The sequence below is a fragment of the Triturus cristatus genome, chromosome 1_1, assembly GCF_964204655.1.
Source record: "Triturus cristatus chromosome 1_1, aTriCri1.1, whole genome shotgun sequence".
Taxonomy (NCBI): Eukaryota; Metazoa; Chordata; class Amphibia; order Caudata; family Salamandridae; genus Triturus; species Triturus cristatus.
Window position 1 is genome coordinate 433,454,885 of NC_140579.1, and position 23,654 is coordinate 433,478,538.

General features: G+C 42.6%; 1 protein-coding gene across 3 annotated transcripts in view; it reads left to right on the forward strand.

Annotated features, from left to right (window-relative positions):
• Positions 1–23,654, forward strand: part of TANC2 (tetratricopeptide repeat, ankyrin repeat and coiled-coil containing 2) — a 2,520,149-nt gene that overhangs the window by 688,275 nt on the left and 1,808,220 nt on the right. The window lies entirely within an intron of this gene.

The window sequence follows — 23,654 nt, forward strand, 5'->3', positions numbered from 1 at the left end:
ATTGGGCACGAAGATAATGGTATCCCGAGCTACTCAGCATGGCGATCGATCCCCCGATCCCCCGATCCAACTGCCTCTGCAGCAGGGGACGGTCCTCCACCCGAACCTGTCCAGCTTCCACCTCCATGCGTGTAGATTGAGTGGCGACAGTTGACGGCCTTCGATCTTCCTCCTGAAGTTTGTGATGTCATTCTGGCAGTCAGGCGTTCCTCCACTAAAACGGTATATGCCTGCAGGTGGAACAAATTTGTGGCATGGTGCACAGCAAAGGCTGTGGATCCTCTCTGCCCCTCTTTCTGAGGTCCTTCTGTTCCTTCTTTCTTTGGCCCAGCAGGGCTCTGCTCTGGGCACTATCAAAGGTTATCTTTCGGCCATCTCCGCCTTTCTAAGGCTCCCAGATCAGCCTTCTCTCTTTAAGTCCCCGGTTGTTAACCGTTTCCTGAAAGGCATTACGCACACGTTTCCTCCTGAGCCTTTCATAATGCCTCAATGGGACTTAAATCTTGTCTTGACCTATCTGATGTGCACTCCTTTTGAGCCCCTTCATACCTGTCCCTTACGTCTTCTCACTCTCAAGACGGCTTTCCTGGTAGCTATCACCTCTGCCAGAAGAGTGAGTGAGCTCCAGGCTCTTTCTTCTAAACCTCCTTTCTTTTCTGTTCATCCGTACAAGGTGGTTTTATGGACCCGCCCTTCTTTTTTGCCAAAGGTTGTCGACCCTTCCACATCGGGCAGATCATCACCTTGCACACCTTCTTTCCGCATCCTTTGAAAGAGGAAGAGAGGCTCCACCGTCTGGACCCAAAACGTGCGCTCTCTTTCTATCTGAAAGGGTGCACAGCAGTGCCAGGTGGATGACCAGCTCTTTGTTGGCTACGTGGGCGCCAAAAAAGGTCGGGTCGTGCACAAACGTACCGTCTCTCGGTGGGTCGTTCTGTGCATCAAAGCACGTTACTCCTTGGCCAAGAAGGAGCCTCCTGTGGGGCTGCATGCCCATTCCACCAGGGCAACTGCAGCCACTACTGCCTTGGGATGCGGCGTCCCCATGCAGGATATTTGTCAGGCAGCTACTTGGGCCTCGCTGCACACATTTACCAAGCATTACTGCCTTGAAAGTCAAGTTCAGAGAGATGGCTTATTTTGCCGTTCTTTTCTCCGTGACTTTCTGGTGTAATCAGTTCGCAGACCCACCACCGGGGTTGGTACTGCTGGCGTATCTATTTTAAGGTAAGGAATCTATCACGAACGTGTTTCTTTCAGATGCACAAGTTACTACTTGTGTAACAATATATCTGTAAGAGACATTAGTTAGTGATAGATTCCTTACCGTCCCACCCATCCTTCCCGTTCTGCGAACTGAGTCTAGGGTTAAGGTCATCCCTTTCAGGGCCCTAGTTACATGGCACCAGTGGTCAGTTTCCTGCATGGCTCTGCGTTCCTGGCACGGAAAGTTGTGTATAGAACTGACGTCAGCGCGCATGGGTGGGGCCTAGATAGTCTCCGTGACATCATCTCGGCGCATACGATGCCAGCGACGGACACGGAGCCACACGACGCCACCTACCGACGCGCAGGGGTACTGCTGATGAAAAAACTTTCCGGATCCAGTCTGATGCCTGGGGATATTCTAAGGTAAGGAATCTATCACTAACTAATGTCTCTTACAGATATATCGTTACACAAGTAGTAACTTGTGCATTTCTGCGGGTCACTCCCTTTTAAATGGTAGAACTATTGGCAAAAACCCTATAATTTGTAGAATTATGAAGAGTATCAGGCTTAAAAGACTTCCAAAACCTAAATCTGAAACCCTTTGGGACGTTAAGTTGCTACTTGATCTATTTTGTAACTGGCCGAATAATAACTTGTTAGATAATAAGAGACTCTCCATCAAACTAGCTTCTCTCCTTTGTCTAATATCCTGCTGTAGACTTTCGGACATTAAAGCGTTGGAAATATCCAACAGATTCTATGACGCGTTCGGCATCAGATTTGAAATTATCAAGAGAACTAAAACGATGTCTGATATGATTTTTTACCCTAGGTTTGGCGCTTGTAAAAAAACTCTGTGTGGTGGATTGCATGAAGGAATATGATTCAAGGATGGACCCTCGTCGCACCGCTGGTGTAAACCAGCTCTTTATATCCTTTGTTAAGCCCTTCAAACCTGTCACTTCTTCTACCATAACTAGATGGGTTAAACTGGCTATGCAATTGGCAGACATCGATCTCCTTAGATTTCAGGCACATTCCTTAAGAGGGGCTATGGCTAGCCAATCCTTTTGGAAAGGAGGCAAGTTAGATGATATCCTCAAAGCAGCAGACTGGTCAAGTTCCTATACCTTTGCAAAACATTACTGCAACCCTTTCGAACACATGTCAGATGTAGTTCTACTTGACTACCAACATGCATAATGGCAGCCTCCGGTCTTGTAATGAAATTGCGATTCTCCTATTACCATGACCAGAGAATCTGGATTTCATTAAAGACACGGAGGCTGGCATTATCCCAACCCTCCCTCCCGGGAGTGGATTTTAACATCTCTTTGATTCATGTGTAATGTTTTGATTAGATTACAACATAACTCAGTTTTTCACTGTATTTTGCGTTTAATATGTGTAATATCATTTACCACCGTTTCTTTTCCCCTTTACATAGGGTGTTAAGTACAATTTCCTTATATTTTGTCCTTTTTCAGATAATTTGTCTTGATTGGCTCTTTTTCACGATCCGTTGCAAGCAACACTCGACTCCTCCCTCGCCTTCCTCTAGTCCAAGGAGTGGCCTTCCCTGCATGATGCCAGGTTGTGGACTTCATTGCCTTTGGAAGAACTTTTTTCCTTTTGCTCTCACTGCATTTAAAAGAGGCAGATCTCTGTGCTGCTGTTGCCTAGTTACATTTGTTTATTCTAGAGCTTTGCTTTATGATGTAACTTTTAAGTGGCTGTACTTGAAGTTGCATTAAAAGAATAATGCATAATGCCAGCCTCCGTGTCTTTAATGAAATCCAGATTCTCTGGTCATTATAATAGGAGAATTGCAATTTCCGTGTAGATAACACTCCCAGACAAGGATACATCCAAAGTAATTATTGATGATGAGCAGTTTTTACTCTGCTTGCGCCTAAAACTGCTCCGTTGTGTAAAAATCTTGGTATTCGATGTAGTATTCGAAGAATTCCAGTAGTAAGTTCTTCTGTGTTGTTTAAAAGGTTAAGATCCCATCAGGTCGTCGCCAAAATGTAAAGATACTCATAACCAGTAGTAGTGTAAAGTGAGATTTATTGGAGACAAGCAGGTACATCCACACGTCAGGTAGCTCCTGGCTCAACTGACTCACTCGGTTCTAGAATCACCTAGTGAAGTACAATAATGGTCTCTATGGAGTAAGTAACCATAGTAGCAGAGATACCACAGCTGCGACAGTTAAAACAAGCATTTGCAATGCAATAGGTCTCGCATTATAAAAGTGTGAGCAGTTCGCATTGCTAATAATAATGCAACACTAGCTATTGGCATTGTAAATGATAATGGCATTTATTTATGTGTTTGTTTTATAAAATAGATAAAAAAGGCATTGTCATGAACAATGCCAATAGCTTAAACTTTTGCAAATGCGAGAACTATTGCATTGCAAATGCTTGTTTAGGTATGCTGCTGCCGTAGGCGGCTATGAGGACAAGTGGCGCGATCTGTATTTAATGACCCACCTGCCCCGAAGTTGCTTTGATTCTGTGGTGCATGGTGATTTTTGACACAGGAAAATGAAATCTCACCAAATTCTCTTGACTATCCTGGAATATTCACCAGGATGCATCACTATTTGACCCGCGTCAATGTAAAAAACAAAAACTCCATCTAAATCTGTACAAAATCTGGCTGTTCATATTTTCATACATTTTCCTTTGATGTCCAGGTAATTAATGTTAAAAGCACATTTTTTTCTATCTCTAAATGTTTGAAATATTCCTGTCCTGCCTTAACCTGCATTTCATACTGTGGCCGTAAAGGCCTGAGTTTAGTCACAGTTAGATTATGGAAATAACATGTACTTGGCTTCGTCTGAGCGAGATCTAAAAGAAAACTACAGTTGGTTCAAAGATGCAGCAATCGACCTGATTGTGGGCCTGAAAACGATGACAATATATTAGCCTTGCTTCGTAAATTCCTCTGGCATTCATTCATAAAATACGTGTGCCTGAAAGCCATGAACTTGGCACACAGAGTTATACATGCCACAGGTTTAAATATGGAATAACCCATAGTTTAGCCTTCTAAAATGAGGTGATGTTTTCCATCCCTGGTCTTAAGTTCGGTAAACTAAAATCTTATAGGGTGGCAGTCTTCTCATTACTAGTGCCCATATATATAACTGGTAACTTTGACCCTCCCCACCCCACCCATGATAGTGCCAGGTGTACCAGTAACTCGATAGGTGTGGAGTTGCTGAAGATTAAAAACGAAACCCTGAGTTTCCGCTGTGAAATTAGGAATTCCGGGCAGAAGTGAGCACACTCTGAAAATCTGGCTTTTTAGTAATGTTTAGAGGGTGTGAGTAAAGTCTGTTGTACTGTTAAATATCCCTTAGCGCCAAGAAGCCTTGGTGTATGCCTGCTTCAGGAGCAAAACAGAACAATATGTAGAGGAGCAGTGGGAAAACATGGGGGAGTAGTCATTTTGTGGCACAGAGACAATGGCGGTCAATGAAAATGAAAGTGGAACATAAGTAGGAAACCTAGTGAAGAGGAGGACTGGCTAGATGAGAAAAAAGACAACAGAAAGAGAGAGCGCAGGAGTGAGTAATTTAAATATAGGAGCATAAAAGATCCAGAGGAGGTACACAAAAGAAGCTCTGACTTGACATTTCGGCGCTGATATAAGCTGCCTGAAAATATCACTTTTTATATGCGTGAACGTCTGCAGTGAATCATATCTCATAACATTAAAGCCAATCCTTTTAAGGATAATATTTCAACGTTCGCCCCAGTTTGCATCGCCAGATATCGTCAAAGACTCACATTGCTCATCCCTACGGCTCTTCTTGGCGTTTCTTTATTACACGATGAGAAAACACGACAGTGACATTTGCGGGGCTTCTGATTAACATTCGTGTTTCCCTCCGTGATAGGTTCGCTCGCTATTTGCCTGCATCAAGAAGCATGCTCACGCCCGGCTGGCAATCTTGGAATTGTGTTTTTTATTAAATAAAACCCATTCCAAGATGGCAGTCAGTGTCTCATGATGTGTGTTCATTAGTGTGCAAATACCTGTGCATGGGTCTCGATGCAAACGGCCGGTTTTAGTTTGCATTTCTAACAGAGCAGATGCCCATATTAGAATGGTTAAATGAAATTACAATAAATAAAAAAATAATAGTGCATGAAGCACAAACAATGACTCAAGCTGCCCAAAAGCACATTCCTGCTGCACAAATAATTAAATAAGTAAATGGGAGTGAGGTGAGAAACAGTCCCGGGAGCATCAGGGAGTAGTAGAGGACACAACTTACCCAATCAGAACAAAGCACAAAGGGTACAGGAGGAAGGAAGCGAGGAAGAGAGGATCACGAAAGGCAATGATAGAGAAACAAATACCACAGGAGCAAGTAAGGACGATAAATTGGCATGAAGGAAGGAGAGCTTAAGAAACTAATGGGGAGAAGAGAGAATGAGAAGACATAGGAACTTTGTCAGCATGGACAAGAGGTAAGAAAAGGAGCATGGCACAGAAAAAAATGCAGGCAGGGTTGATACGTAAGTTAGAAAAAGGAATGAAGTAAAGTAGGTAAATAGGGAAAATAAGGAAGGTTAAGAATGGAAGGTATAGACGAGAAAGCGGATGAAGGAAGGATGAAAAAAGTAAGGAAGGTTGTAAAGAAGGAAGGGAAGAGAGCAAAGAATATACGGTGAAGGCAGATTAAAAAGAGAGGAAGGTAGAGGAGAAAGGGCAGGAAAGTAAGAAGCAACAAGTGGCGTTGAAGGTGATTCAATGAAAATAGTGGGTGTGCCGGCAGAGGAGGCTGGATCTAAGCAGCGAGACCTAAAAATGCAATTAGTAAATCCCCAGGAAACGACTAAACTCTGTACCTCCACTGCAATGTACGAAAAAACTCTAGTCGGGTCCACTGCCCGTGCGCATATGTTAACTGCCCCGTAACTCGGAGCGACTGGTACAACCAAGGAAACCTATATAATACAAAGAATATACAACGTTCATAAGCACACTAGCTACCGCCATGCCATTGCTTAAACACAAACCAAGAGTAAATACTATGTAAAGCTTACCAATTAATTAGTGGTATGCAGAATATAGGTAGGCACTAGTAAACCCAAAGTACTAGTGAAAATTAATGGCCGTTCCCCTGTTTGCCTGCTGACCGTTATACTGAAAAGGACAAGGAGAAAACGCTCATGAGTCCCGTCTGTACCATAACCATAATCAATAAAAATGATCCGATGTGTGTAAAAAATATAACTCAAGGCTTACCGAAAATGTAAGTTGGCCAGAGAACGCTTAATAGTACGTAAGACCGTAACTTGATATCTTGTCTCCTCGTGAATCACGTTGCATACTGAAAAGAGGAAACGTGCATAAGAACATTGTCTACTGCAGTGTATTTTCTGCAAGACCGTGACAAATTAAACTTACCAAATTGGCGTACTAAAGGTGTCTCACAATCTTCTAAGAACCCGGGTGTAAAACTTCCACGGGCATATTTAAAGTACCAGGATGTCTCCGATTCATCACGTCAAGCGTACATGAACGTAAGGAAGGTTAGAAGTACAGATAGAAATAGGACTAAAGCCTCTGCAAATACTAATCATGGAATCATGTTAACATTCATAGAATAAACATGTCGCATTCATAATGATTCTTTAATGTAATTGAAAATTATACTGCGCTAAAATGAATAATTGTATGCTCATACGAGCCAAATAGTGGGTGTGCCGGCAGAGGAGGCTGGATCTACGCAGCTAAGCGGCCGCGCGAAAGTGAAAGTGATCGCGATCAAAGCGGCCGTGAATGTGAAAGTAAACGCGGCGCGCGCGCCCGCGCACATGCACTGTAGCTCTAGGCTGGCCTGGTAGCACTTTTGGGAGCCCACATATAAAATGTCTCTTCGAGCCTTTGGCTCGCGAGACCTAAAAAATCAATCGTTACTGGGTTGATGTCACAAATCTAAGATAATGGCAGTAAAAGCTGGGAATCTTACAGATTGCTATTTGTCCATAAAATGCACTCTAGAATTTGAACCTTTTTTGTGGACTTCACAAACCCCTCAGCCCGAGCACTTTATATAAAAATTAGGCTAGCACGTTACCCCTAGCTTCCTTTACTTGCTCCTTGAAAAAAGGAAGTCTAAACAACAAATTATGCCTGTGGGGCTGCCAGGTGATTGAGAATGATGCACATATATTGTTTTTCTGCCAGGCGTATAAGAAACAGCGCTCTTGCTGGATATGCCCTCAATGGCGCTCTTTTGGTATAAACAGCCGACATAGTGCTTTAAGGATATGTAAGACAGACACCTGTGACCTCGTTGATTTTGCGGTTGCAAGCTATTTGTCTTCAATTTGGCCATCAAGGATGAAAGCATTAGGGCCAAGGATTAGTCTCCCTCAGTAATTCTGGCATCCAAGAACAAGTTCCCTTGAATGCTAAAGAGTGTGATGCTAGGATTTGTTTTCTTTTTTTATCTTTTTATTAAAATGAGAATTTTTACATTTTTATCTAGTCTTAGGTCGACGTTTTATTCTTATGTTTTTACATAAGTCTCATTGAAATTTATAGAAATTTGTATTGCCTTTTAAGTGAGATGACAGTGACTGTATCTATATAAAAAAAATGTGTCTAAGTGTGCTGTGCACCTTTTATGGCCGGAAATGGGCGGAAATAAAGGAGGAGGATGATAAGTAGACTCTGGGTAAGGAGACTGCTTGTACGGTTGTGCTGCAACTTTGGTTGCACTTGTGTTGGCATGGCATTGAGTCTGACCCTTGAGGCAGCATTCGGATTCCGTGCAATGCAGCGTATGCCAGTCGTAGCACAATAGAATACAGTTCTAGTTACCTATCTAATCCCTTGTTAATTCAGCAGCAGGACTTTGTTACCTCGCAATCAGTCATTTTGTTTTTAAAGAAAGGCCTTATGAGATTTATCACTGTGGTTGGTCTCCTCCTTTCCTAATACTGCAGTTTGCACAATTTGGCACTGAAAGAAACCGTACAATTCCTAAAATTTGGGGTACAAGTCTTGGTCTAAATCGAATGACACGGTTTTCCTAGGACTGTCTTTTTCAACAGAAAAATTGATGCTGACAAGAACCTTTGTTAGCACAAGGGGAAAAATAGCAAAATGTAGAGAAATAAAACAAACCAGGTGCTAATAAAGGTGCCTACATTTTAAGTTTAATTGCGCATTACAATGGGGTATTACAAACGTATTTAATTTTTTTCGGGGGAGAAGGAAAGAAGATATATTTTTCCCTCTTTTCCAAACGCCTTACCGCGGGCACTGAGTGTAGTTTTCTAATGTTTGTTTGGAAAGGACAGACATTTTTCGATGCATTTTACGGTCTAAAAAAAAACTTTTTATCTCTGGAAGGGCAGAGCTCCATCCACTGCAAACAACCTGTACTTTATGCAGTTGAGTACGTCGCCTTTCTTGATCATGTCTACTCATACATAACCTGAGCTCTGATTTATCAATATTAGGCAAGTGACCTAGACAATTAGGTGGTGCCATTTTGTCTCTAAAATCATTAAATGTGCCTCCCTTTGGATTGACCTCTCTTTTTGCTATCCCATTACTTTAAGTGTAGTACAAATAATGTCTACAACATTTAATTCTTAAAGTTTACCTCCAGTCTGGAGTAAAGTTAACTTTCCACTTTCTGGAGGTGGTTGTGGTGCTTCACTGTGCCTCTTGATTGCTGGCATAGATTTCTCCCACAGAGAAACTGTACGTATCACAGACCAGCAGAGGCTGAAAGAAAGATGAGAGTATGCAACCTGAATCACTCTTACTACGTTTGTTGAAATGATGGAGCTCAGGTGTTTGCTGAAATTAAACGGTCACCTATTTCTGTCTCTTAGCTTCGCCATCATTATTTTTTTTTTTTACGTTGTTATATATAGCGCTCACTTGACCCGGAATCGGGTATCAGAGTGCTTTACATAGCAACAGTTGTTTTACATGAGGACACATTCATTAGGTCTCGCGAGCCAAAGGCTCGAAGAGACATTTTATATGTGGGATTTTCAAAGTGCTACCCACAGTCTTTTGGCTGGCCTAAACCTTGAGTGCACGATCACATGCACGTGCACAGCTGCTCCTCTGCTCATTGCATTCCCCCCTCCCTTCTCACCCAGCCCTTTGATGCTCTGCTCGATTACTTTCACTTTAGCCGCTTTGACCCTTGCATTCCCCCCTCCCTTCTCACCCAGCCCTTTGATGCTCTGCTCCATTACTTTCACTTTCGCCGCTTTGATGGTTGATCGCAAACGCGATCACTTCCGCTTGTTTTTAATTACTTTAGTTTACTTCACTTGCAGGAAATGTTCTAATTTTGTGTTATGTAAAAGCGGGTAACAGGTCTGTCAGCACCGGGCCCTCTACCAGCCGAGTTCTTTGATATGCGTTAAACATACCGACATTAATGTGTGGAATACTTCCGTGTTTACACAACTGCATTTCTCCCACCCCCCCCCCCCCCCCCCTATGACCTCTAGCCATTCTCTCCTCCCTTTCCTGCTCGTTCTCCCTCTTGTATGTCCTTTGGTCCTTCTCTCCTCCCTTTCCTGCTGTTTCTCCTTCCCCGCTGTCCTACTGTCTACGCTTTCATACTCTCCTGTGTAGTGTCTTCTGTACAGTTTCCTGACGATTGCCTAGTCCCTTCTAGTCTCTATTCTTTTACCTTTCCCCTATGATCTGTCACCCCCTATGTTCGTCGCTTGCTGCTCTGTTCCTCTCCCGTCACTCCTTTCTCTTTCAGTTGCAGCAACACTCTAGTGCCCGAAGTTACATATTACATAGCATAGCCTAATCCTTACACATGGCACTTTTGCACAGCGTTCTGATCCCGTTCCCTCGACGCCGAATGCCTCCCTGTTCCACTCAAATCTCATTCTCTGAAAACTGCATCTTATTTCCTCTGTTTTCTCTCCTGACTCGTTCTCATTCACGTATGCACTCAAGAGGATACACAACTTGCCGTCAGCCAGCTTTGCCTTTGACATGCATTGGTTGTGTTAACTCACCCTCCCAGCCCCCGCCATTGTTTTTAACAACTCATCCTGCTTTTAAACCACCACCACCTCCTCCTCCCGCTCTCTGCTGATTAACCCACCCCACTTCTTCAGCCACCTCCTGCGCCCTCATTTGTGTCCCCGAATGTATTGGAGTGCTTCCTGCAAGCTATTTACTTCACGCACAAAAATCTGGGGTTTCCACAATTCACAGCTACTTTTCAGTATTAAGACACTAATCCCACTGCTGCGCCGGATAGTGCCCCGTCACCAGGCACCTTAATTCCACATGAAAACACACTTACAAACACAGGGCAAAATGCAAAGTACTGTGGTAGGGGAGGGAGGGGAGCGCGCACAAGCCCAAAGACGTGCAAGCCCGCTCCATTCATCAGCTTTTGGATGTGTTAAAATCCACAGTAGTTTAATACACCATAACATAGCATAACATAACAAAACATAGCCTAGCCTAACATAGCATAACAAATCATAACATAGCATAACAAAACATAACATAGCATAGCATAACATAACATAGTATAGCATAACAAAACAAAGCATAGCATAACAAAACAAAGCATAGCATAGCATCACAAAACATAGCATAGCATCACAAAACAAAGCATAGCATAGCAAAACACAACAAAGCATAGCATAACAAAACATAGTATAGCATAACAAAACACAACAAAAAATAGCATAGCAACAAAAAATATCAAAACAAAACATAGCATAGCATAACAAAGCAAAACATAGCATAACAAAACATAGCATAGCATAACAAAAAATAGTTTAACAAAACTCAGCAACACATAGCATAACAAAACATAGCCTAACAAAACAAAGCATAGCATATCAAAACAAAGCATAACATAGCATAGCATAACAAAATAAAACATAGCATAGCATAAGTAAACACAAAACATAGCATAACAAAACATAGTATAGCATAAAAAAACACAACAAAACATACCATAGCATAGCATAGCATAACAAAGCATAGCATAGCAAAACAAAACATAGCATAACAAAACATAGCATACCAAAACACAACAAAACATAGCATAGCAAAACAAAACATAGCATAGCATAACAAAACACAACAAAACATAGCATAACAAAACAAAGCACAGCATAGCAAAACACAACAAAACAGCATAGCATAAGAAAACATAGCATAGCATAACAAAACACAACATAGCATAGCATAACAAAACATAGCATAGCATAACAAAACACAACAAAACATAGCATAGCATAACAAAGCATAGCATAACAAAACACAACAAAACAAAACATCATAGCATAACATAACAAAACCATAGCATAGCAAAACACAACAAAACATAGCAGAGCATAACAAAACATAGCATAGCATAACAAAACACAACAAAACATAGCATAGCATAGCAAAAGATAGCATAGCATAACAAAACGTAGCATAACATGACAAAACACAAAGCATAGCATAACAAAACAAAACATAGCATAACAAAACGTAGTATAGCATAACAAAACACAACAAAACATAGCATAACAAAACAAAACATAGCATAGCATAACAAAACACAACGTAGCATAGCATAACAAAACATAACATAACATAACAAAACACAACAAAACATAGCATAGCATAACTAAACAAAATATAGCATAGCATAACAAAACAAACATAGCATAACAAAGCATAGCATAACAAAACACAAGAAAACATAGCATAACAACACATATCATAGCATAACATAACAAAACATAGCATAGCAACACACAACAAAACATAGCATAGCATAACAAAACACAACATAGCATAGCATAACAAAACATAGCATAGCATAACAAAACAAAACAGCATAGCAAAACACAACAAAACATAGCATAGCATAACAAAACATAGCATAGCATAACAAAACATAGCATAGCATAACAAAACAAAACATAGCATAACAAAATATAGCATAGCATACACAAAACATAGCATAGCATAACAAAACATAGCATTGCATAGCATAACATAACATAAGAAAACATAGCATTAAGTTTGATAAACTCATAGTAGCGGGCTAGCTCGCTTTAACGGCCAGTGAGTGTAAGCAACTCCGTCAACCCAGAAGCAGTCACTCGGTCACCTTTGCTCTTGTATTGCAGTGGCTTCGTTTATTAAACAGTGCCCATATTTATACTGTTAGCACTTTATTTGTGCAAATTTCAGGGCTCACAAAACTTTAATGAATCGAAATTCACAACTGAGGCTGTTAAGTTCATGCTATATAAAACCCTAAGGATAAATAAAAAACATTGCCATTTACAATGTGAATAGCTCCAACAAACACAAGACCTTTTTCAAAGTACAAAACATTGCCATTTACAATACCAATAGCTCCAGCTCCAACAAATGCGATACCTATTGCATTTCCAATGCTTGTTTTTGTTAGGCACGGGGAGATTAAGTGATTTGCCCAGAATCACAGGATGTTTAGCGTCATTGCTGAGACTCGAACCCACTTCACCAGATTCGAGGTCGACCACCCTAGTCGTTAGGCCAACTCCTCTCTCCATCATTTGTCTCGCGGTGATGCAGGTGTTACACTCACTGATGTATGTATTACAACACCTTAATTAATTTGTTTCTTGACATTGAATAATGTTTTTCCTGTAATGCCACTTAGCAACATCACTTTCTACCTATGACATCTAATAAAATGCAAATATATAACAGCCTTATTTCCTTAATGGTGTTGATTTAGCTTTGTTTTTCCTCCCAGGTCAGAATTACCTCGATGACTTTACACTTGGAATGTGCAGAACTCCCTTTCAAATAGGAGTTTATAGAATTATGACGATTCGTCCTGTTTTCTGGTTTTAAATAGCCCCCACTACTAGTACTATCAGTTTAAACCATATCAGAAGTGATATCCAAAGGCTCTCAGAAACAGATGAACTAATTCCTGTTCATCTATATTAGCCTTTAAGTGCAAAATACAGTTGATGGCCACTGGACCTAAAAATCCACATTGAAGTACAATGCCTGATTCCTTACCTGGGACATTCTAGTTCCCAGAGAAGAGAACCACAAGAATGTAACCTAATCTTTAGACTCAAATCCCTAGATTGGAATAGAAGTATTGATCTCTTCCCTGAGATAGGAAAGTAAAAGATCTTTCACTGCAATGTCTGTCTAGTCTGGGAAGTAATATAATATAATGTCATCATTCAGATTCTTCTCACAACAATCTTACCATAGTGAGGCATGCAATTTATGAGATCGGTCCCCCTGTATGCACCAGATATCCCATTACTTGGTCTTCCGATACATAGAGGTATCCTTTCTGCTACTGAACTGATCCAGTGGGCGCAGGCGGGACTATGGGTGAAATGCTTGAAGATGGAGCCCTGGTTGATTTTCAAACTCTAGTAGAGAAGCTAGGATTACAGAGGGGGTCGTTCTTTATATATGGTAGAATCGCTCACTCGATACAGACAGTGGCAAATGGCGCATTTAGAACCTGCAAAGCATGCAACACTACAAGCTCCTCACACAATAGGACAAGGAAAGAAATTATTCACTTGGTTCTATCGAACCATCCGGGACCATGCGGGCCTGTCATTAAAACTCCTTAGGCCCTATTGGAAAACTGAATTACAACTGGCTTTCGGTGATGGGGAATGGCCCAGTATTATGGTAACCTCTCTCCAGGATCACGCATAATTCTTGATTCAAACTCATTCAATTTAATATATTCCACAGGGACTATTTTACGCCCCAAAAACCCACCAATTTTTTCCCCATAGTTTTCCCATTTGTCCTAGATGCCAGCGCAATATCCTTGGTGCAACAACATCAAGTGTTGCATGGCTAAACACTTATAAGGTCCCAAAGGCGAGACCTATTGGTTATGCCAATGCTTGTTTTGAGTGAGTGGCTCGTGCAGGTATGTCACTGTGAGGTAGAGATGCTGCTAGTGCTTTTACAGGAGCCCCTGTGAGGCCTCTTCAAAATGTATCTTGGGTCTGGTGTAATACTTCTAGCCCCTATTTCCGTCTCCTCGCACCCAATGCATCCTTAAATGTCCCATGTACAGCTGTAGCCGGGGTTGACACTCACATTACCCCTGCCCTCCAGTGACACTTTACCTGTCATGGGTGGTGGTGGTGGACGTGATGGTGGTGGTGGATGTGGTGGTGGTGGTGGACGTGGTGGTGGTGGTTGTGGACGTGGTGGTTGTGGACGTGGTGGTGGGGGATGTGGTGGGGTGGTGGTGGTGGACGTGGGGGTGGTGGACGTGGTGGTGGACATGGTGGTAGTGGTGGTGGTGGACGTGGTGGTGGTGGACATGGTGTTGGTGGACATGGTGGTGGTGGACGTGGTGGTGTTGGTGGTGGACGTGGTGGTAGTGGGCGTGGTGGTAGTGGACGTGGTGGTGGTGGACGTGGTGGTAGTGGACGTGGTGGTGGTGGATGTGGTGGTGGATGTGGTGGTGGTGGTGGACGAGGTGGTGGTTGACGTGGCGGTGGACGAGGTGGTGGTGGAGGAAGTAGTGGTGGACATGGTGGTAGTGGTGGTGGACATGGTGGTGGTTGACGTGGTGGTGGACGAGGTGGTGGTGGACGTGGTGGTGGTGGATGTAGTGGTGGACGTGGTGGTGGTGGATGTGATGGTGGTTGAGGAAGTGGTGGTGGACGTGGTGGACGTGGTGGTGGACATGGTGGTGGTGGTGGAAGTGGTAGTGGTGGTGGACGTGGTAGTGGTGGTGGACGTGGTAGTGGTGGTGGACTTGGTGGTGGTGGATGTGGTGACAAATAGTGAGAAAAGGTAAAAGCAAAAAAACACTGAAAAAAAAAGAAAGCAAGGTAGAGCACGAGACAAGAAGTGATGAGAAAACTGTCACAGTAAAAGCAAAACACAGGGTAAATGATAGCCGTGCACGAGTGAATAACTAATGCTGTTATTTTAAAGCACACGCGTGCTTATCACAGTAAAAGCAAAACACACTGCTGGCACTGCAATCGTGTGTTTGCTGGCCCGGGAGTGGTGCATGTGTGCATGCGCGCGCAGTCGGCTCTTTTTGGAAGCACATACTCGTGCTTATGGCGCGTCCCTGCGCGCTCCCGCAAGTTGGATGCCGCCACAAGCACGAGTATGTTCTTACAAAAAGGGCAGAGCGACGGCTAAAGGTCCTCCTATGCAGCGCATGCGCGCTGCTTAGGCGAGACCTAAAAATAAAAGGGGTCCTACAAAAGGAAAATATTTAGAACAAAAGGATTGAGGACCAGCTCAGACACTGAGGCACTCTTTTTTTTTTTTTGCTGTTTGATTTAAGTTATCGATGCTAAGTGACTCAAACATTTTCTTTTCTATTGTAAAAACATCTGACAACACTAATTTTCTGGTGAATGTACACTTGTGAACAGGCAAAAAGCTGCTAATCAGAGGGCAGTAGAGCCAGTGGCAGAAATGGGCCGACCCATTATTCCTTGCAGTATGAGGTCCTGGGGGAGAAGCAGAATGTGACTGACACTCGAACAGACAGAGGAGGGCTGAGCCAAAGAGACTCTAGGTTTGTATATGTATGTAGAGTGGTTCCCCCCTCCCCCCTCCTATTACATGGGCAACTACACCTGCTAGGCCCTCCCAGTGAGCCGCGGATTATCACAGGGGTTATCAAAGGAAATAAACCAAAACACTTCCTTACTACAATAATACATTACATTTGGTGAACCAGACTCAAAAACTGTGCAGCACATTTCTCACTTTATGGGCGAGTGTAATAGCTATCTAGAAGCATAATTAGTTTCATTTTAAAGTTGAGGAAACATCTTTTCGGTATAGAGGAAAGAGAGTGTGCCTTTACTGCCAGTCAGCCTGGGGATACCACGTTCGTGCTCTAGGGACCAGGATATCAGCTAGACGGGAGAGAAGGCTGCAGACTGCACATGTGGTTTACAACACACTTTCATCCATTGCCAATGAATAAGGGGTCATTGCAGATTCGTCCATGCCTGGAGGAAGGCAAGGGTAGACGAGGTGATTGAAATCACTGTGAAGGCTTGAACTCTGCCATTATTTATTGGCACTGACTGCTCCTCACAGAATTGGAATTGAATGATGCCAAATGAAATGTGGTGGGGTATTGACCCATAAAATCGAGGCAGACACCCAGTCGTAGACTGAAATGACATGGCTTTTACGCTTATTAGTTGTTCTTTGTGTGGATCACTGAAAGGGCCTTCCACGCAGCAGCTTGCTGCTTAGCCTCCGTGTTAGAATTGGGCCATGAATGAACCACCTGGGCCGGAGATACCTTCTGTGAGTAGAGAATTTACTATTAATATTTTGTTTCTTACTGTATAAACAAAATTATCTGTTCAAAGTGAATTATTTAGGAAGTCTCGTAGTTGGTGTTTGTTTTTAAGACCGATTGCCACAAACACTACATGTGGAATTGTTAATTTGGAACTAATTTCTAATATTACAAGAAAAGTATGTGCGTAAATCCAACCAAATAGTCTAGTGTCTATTTCAGCCCTCTGGTATGGTTGCAGCTCATTGGCGCCCCAAAACTGTAGGTAGTGTACCAACTGTGTAGGGGTTGCACTAATAAGAAAAGATACTCCTTGAGAATTGTGAATGGAACCGTGGCATATTCTTAGTTTAATTCACTGAATACATTGAGTTGTTTTTCTCCTGAAAATTACTTTAAAATGAAAATTAAGTATTCTCTAAAACACAGTGAGGGCTTTTGTGACTGTGCTTCGTTCTTTGTTTTGAAGTCGTTTTATTCATATGATTTAGATTAAAATTAATCTGCTCCACACACGCTTGACCCTATAGTCAGTTAATTATTATTTTAATTCCTGACATATATGTCCATAAAATAACCATACATATAAAACTTAAATATTAGCTGTAAATAATTTGTTAATAATATTACAAAACCCTTTTTTAAAAGTGCTTTCAGTTTTCTAATTGATCATAGAAGTAAAAGTATATCCTTTCTTCACTTTACACTCATTGTAAAAAGTTCAAATGAGTTAATATAATATCCGTACTCAGCTGATTTACCATGGTTGAGGTGGTAGTGTAGGAGAGTCTCCACCTAACAGAACAGGGGCCTGGGAACCTTCCCACGTATAGTAAATACTTGTTGTATTGGGGATTAAGGAAGCGGCTGTCTCCATACAACAGGCCCACTTAACTCAGTCTTTCACAATCTCCCTTGTTGTGGTTGTGTACTCAAAGCTAGTATGTCTTTGCCCAGAAAAGTAGATTACACTAGCCTTTGTACCTGGAGCAGATTACCTATTTACACTCACTCAATAATTCACAGTAGTTATCCTACAGTAAATATACGAATTGGATGTGTTTGGATAAATAAAACAGTAGATTCAGGTCTTCTTTTTTAGTGTAGTTTTTCATTAATTTTTGCAAAATACATTATGTAAATTTAGAAATAGTAACTTCTGTTGGGTGAAGCATGGTAGAGCTTCAAAAGAGGTACGTCCTCAAAGCTCCGGTGCCTTAATTATCACTCATCATTGGCCTCAAGCAGCATCAAATGTAATTGGGGCTCAAAGAAATAAAGTTTTCAATTTTTCAAAATAATTTTTATTGGTTTCAAATTAAGATGCAATTTCCATAGGAAAGATCGTTCTGGCAAAAATGTTCATCTTGACCCACCTTCTATATTACTTTGCGAATCTCCCAGTTATCCCACCCGCTTTTTCTTTAAGGAACTGGATACCTTGCTTTGCTCCCTTATATTGGAGAATGGATGCCGACGAGGCGCCCTAGCCAAGCTGCAGCTGCCGGTGGACCGGGCAGGTCTCAGGCCCCTTCCTTCGAGGCATACTTTTTTGCAGCACAGCTCCAGTGGCTGTCCTGTGGACAGTGGGGCGTTATCTTGGGGAGACTTGCTCAGAGTCTGAGCCCTTGCCGTTAATTTGCCGCTTACTTTTGCCGGGAGCCCAGCCCGCCTCGACCTACCCCATTTAAGGCACTTTAGCAAGGGCAAGTATGCTTCAGATCCACCGCCTTTCTCGGGGGAACTCCGCTCTACACCCCATTGCTGCCGTTAGTTAGCCTACCTTGTGGCAGGTTCTATTTATTACACAGCCCGGAAATTACGAACCTGGACCAACCACTCGCTCCTTGAGTTGGAGGCCATTTTTTTTGAGGGCCACATGTTATCTTTTGACCAACTGGCTGAGGAAAGTGAGCTCCCCCGGGGCAGTTCCTCTTTCATCAACAGTTGATACATGCTTGCTGGGGCCTCTGGGACCTATCTGGAGGTGAGCCCGCAAATCACCCAGTGTTTCACGTTGTGTTAACTATGGGCCCCTGGCGTCACCTTATCACCTTGCTGTATAAGGCCATACGAGAATTCTCGCATGTCCCACTCACCCCACTTTGCCACAATGGGAGGAGGAATATGGGAGGCCGCTCCATGACAAAAAATGGGAACGAGCTTTCGAATTTCCAAAGAAGGTTTCCCGAAACTCCTGCATCAAATATATACCGTTTTTCATACAACACTGGGCCTATCCGACTCCGAAACAGCTCCTCCAGCACTTCCCGGAGTCACAATTTGCCTGCCACTTGTTGTCACGCCCCTATCGGAGTACTTTTACGCATGTTCTGGGCTGGCCCTACTTTGCAGCATTATTGGCACACTGTTCATGCTACACTGCAAGAGGTTACAGTACTCCTGCACATCTACTCCTGAGAAGCCTGTTCGTTTAGGCGTAAGAAGCAACACAAGGTACAGACACGCTTTGTGGTCATGGCCCTCTTTTTAGCCTTTCAAGCTATCACCCTGCATTGGCACACGCCCGCGGTCTCCCCAGGAGCAGTGTATAAATGGGGCACTGCAGAGTAAAATGCTCCCCCGAATTGGCCATACTGATCATGCGCTTCCGACAAACATTTGCCAGTGATGCAACCCCTCTCCCCTTGCCCGCAGTCACAAGACCCCTAAAGGGCGCCTAGCTGAGTGTCCCTCCCAGGGGGGTGAGACCTACCTCCCTCATGAGGTCCCCTCTTCCCCACCTTGTAAGTGCTTCAGCTGCTGTTAAGACCACCGAGACACCACACTGCGCTTCCCTACGCCAGTGCCTGTACCCCTGTCACCTGAAATCAAGTACCAATACACGCCCACCCCACCCTCTCCTCCACTACCCCTCAATGTCCAGCCCTGTATTTACTCCCCAAGTTAACAGTTCAGGAGGTTACACCTCCCTCAGGGATGGCTCCCAGTTCCAATGGGCTCCATCGATTGCTCCCTGATGCTTGCTGTGTAACTATTGTGTGCAATGATATGCCTCAGGTTTACTACTGTATCTCATATGTATTACACACACAATTTTATGTGGCAAAATATATAACGATATTTAAACATCAAAAACTCAGTCAAATGTTTTTTTTAAAAGATGCAATTGACATTTCTCTACTGGCTTTAGTCAGAGACAATACTAAGCTTACATATTCATCATAGTGCATTGAGTTACATGCCGAGCATACAAAATAAAGAAAACATCCAAACAAACATACACCCTTAAACTGCCATCTCCGTCCCTGAGTGACTGTGATCCCAAGCATCAGTTTCTGAGTCACAGTGTAGTGTAGTTCCTATAGTACCCTCATGCAGGACCTGCGCTTTTGGACAACATACACTGTGGGTCGGGTGGTAGACTGACTCTGTGCACCCCCACCGCGTATGTTAGCCGTGTTTTGCATTAGCTAGCTCACAGTGCTACTATAATCTTCTTTTTATCAGAGAGATTAGTTTTTGGCAACCTCAGAACACAACAAACCCTGATTCCTCAGACTCGTGGAAACAATGTACTACTTTTCACCCAGTCACTCGTGCTTGCTCATTTTGTCTCAGAGAGATACACGGAAGAAACAGTCGAGCGTGTTTACAATAAGAATTTATTGCACTTTAGTTCTTCTAGTGTAAAATATATGCGCTGCTACAACTGTTACACAGTAGCAGAGATATAGGATCAGGAGTACAGTGAATAAAAAGGAATAGTACAGTTCTACCACTTTGCAATAGTCATGAATATAAAATGCATTTATAAAATAAAGTGCATACTCCTAAAATGCCTTTCTAGATGTACCTAAGGGTACCTAGCATGTGAGTAGGTGTAAAAGAGCTAATAAGCCTAGGAGCCAAGAATCCTGCTAGGATTTAGTCGAACCCCATTACCTGAATAGTGAGAGTGTGGGACTTCATCCTGGACTCGAGTTGGACACCCCGCAAGGTATGTTCAGACCACTGTCCGCTGGAGCGACTGCATGCAGGAGTCTCAGCGTCTCTGGTCAGTGTGCCCGCCTTGAAGTCTCGGTTCCCTCCTGACTACTGATAGCAAGAGGTGCTGTATTTATACAGTCCGTGTGCGTGTGTTAGCTATTTAGTATGAGGATGACGTTGGGGATTAAACCTTGTGCGTAGATAAGGGAGGTGCAGTATACCCCCGGGTAGTGTTCTCATAAATTATTCATATGCGCTAAGGATGCCGTCTTAGCAATATCGGTTGGGGAAAACCCTCCCTCTCCATGGAACTAGGTGAAAGGTTTAGTCCATAAAAGGCGTCAGTCCTTATAAGGCGTTATGTCCTTATTATGAGTTATGTCCTTAAAAGGCTCATTCATATGAAATGAAGGGGAGATGATGTAGGGAAAGTGTACGATGTTCCCTGGACCTATTTTAGGGTACCGATATGAAATATAACACCCACTCATCCTAATACTCAACAATAATAATACACAATTTGAGATACACATTTATAACGGTGTCTGTGCATAAGATGATCAATGAGTCAGTTAAAATGTTTCTAAAAATGTTAAAAAAATAATTTTAAAACAGTTTAAAAAACAAGGAGATAAAAACGTTCTCTTGAAATATGAGTTTTTGTTGTAAAGTTCCACAAATCACAGTTCTAAATGAGTTCGATCACATAAGTTGAACTACTGCAAGCGTACTTAGATGGCCATGCTTTCGTATTGAAAGTGTCAATTTGAAAGGTTATTTGAAGAAAAAAGGGAAAGAAAAAAATCTGAATTCGTTCCCAGCACACGGTGAGTCAGATTTAGATTAAATGTCCTGGCTGGAGGAGACAACATTATCGCTGCCTACTGCCACAGGGGACAAACATTGTAATACCTCGCATAGCACGTCAAGAGTGCACAGATGAAATTCAGCGCTGCCAACAGTTGTTGGAGAGGCAGCCTGTGCTGTAGTCGATACCTCGGTGCCAATGGTGGAGCTGAAATTCAGCTCAGTTGAAAAGGGCACCTGCGGATCCTTGAGGAATGCATTTGTCAAGATGGGAATACGCTGAGGACAGAGTAGAGCATGGGACCACAGTGGTTACAGCGTGGAGTCTAAGTTCGCCGCCGTCTCCATTAGAGGTGTCAGACAGATGTCCAACTCGCATTCTCCTCCGCAAAACAGGCATAGGAAAACAGGTACGATGCAGTCTTCAAAGACTGGTCTGAACGATAAGAACCAAGAAGCACTTGGGGCCATATGTAGGAAGCCCAATACCGGTCGGTAACGGCCGATTTTCGGTAAATATCCCGTTACCGACTGGTATTCAGGCTTTTGGTATGTAGGGGGCACATTTCAGGATTCGGTAATTTACCGAATCGGTAAAATTACCGATTCGGTAATTTTACCGATTCGGTAAATACCGAATCCTGAAATGATATGTAGGGGGAGTGTGTGGTTGTTGTGGGGATTCGTTATTTACCACCAACTAAAAGTTGGTGGTAAATGACGAATAGCTGGAAAAAAGCATTTTTTTGCACTTTGAAGTGTGCAATGTGGCAGACATACATGCCCTTAGGGCATGTATGTGTGCCACATGTGCACACATGCAGGAATCAGGGGTGCAACAGGGTGTCACTGTGACACCCTGCCATCCTTGATTGTGCTCCCCCCATTACCGAATCGGTATTTACCGATTCGGTAATGGTAACTGGCTTCCCATTGATTCCTATGGGCCTCCTGGCCCATAGGAATCAATGGGAAGCCAGTTACCATTACCGAATCGGTAAATACCGATTCTAAATTACCGACCCATTCCGAATCGGTAAATATTACCGATGGATTACCTACATATCATTTACCACTTCATAAATACCGAATCGGTAAAATTCGGTATTTATGAAGTGGTAAATGTTAGGCTACCTACATATGGCCCTTAGTTCTCGAAGGCGAGGTGCACCCAAGATGTTGTACCATGCGATCACTGTAATATCTTTTCTAGAGAGCTTTTGCAATCTCGCTGGCGGTTGGTCTATCCATTGCGTAGCAGGTAAACGACAATCAGGATTCCAGCTATTGCGAGCAGGATCAGAGGTAGACCCCCGAAATATGGGGTTTATAAAGGTAAGAATAACTCTGAAGATTGTTCGAAAGATGCTAAGGAATCTACAGGCTCCGTGCAAAACGATATCTTGGCACATGCGAGAACCGCTTAAAGCGCTCTTGCAGTTTGTACCTCTAAGAAACACTTCTCGATTCCCCAATCCAGCATCAAAATCTATATGGTAAATTTTAAGTGCTGATGTTGGTGCAACCTTATAATAATATGCGGCTGGATCTGTTGTGTTAGACCCTGAAAAGTATGCAAATTTCTGTGCAAACGCTTGTGAACTACTTTTTGGTGGTGTTGGGCAATGTTCCCACTGATGGTACTAAAAAACATTCCTAGCTGAAATGGATTTGTGCAGGAAATGACCATAATATTGGTAACAGTACAATTTGTCACAGTCTGAAAAACCCTCTAACATTTCATTTTTTGAAAATGCAGCAGTTTTCTCTAAATCATATTTATTTGCTGTTTCAGTGTCCCAATCCTCAGATAATGTACTTGAGCTAATGATATCACATAATGAAATTTTAAATACATGATTAATTTTTAAAAGTTTGGTCGGGCCGAATATGTTAAAATCAACCTTGTCCCATACTATACCATCAGGTATAGGAACTGCTGTAATGTTCACTGATGACAAGTCTCTTTGTTCACGATGTGATGATGGATGTGGCTTCAGTAGGATGTTGACCTTTTGAGCTTTGGAGCTTTGTAGAAGATAGTGTCCATTAATAAGCATACTAAAAGTTAGCACTGAGCCTAGCTAGAAAAGAAGAAACCATATCCCTGAAATGACCCTGAGTTCAATCCAAGGTGATACCAGGTATGTCTTTTGAAGAAAGTGAAAAAGTTCTTTAATTGTTGCTTGAATGGTGTTTTGGTAGGCATCTTTTCCGGTTTGCTTGGATCCAGAGAAAACGTATCAAAGTTAATGAAATAGCCAGAAGCAGCTCGATCAATTGTAGGAATTGCATCAGGATTAGTTGAAGTGGAACAAGTTCCATAGCATTGTTGCTTAGTCCTTCATCC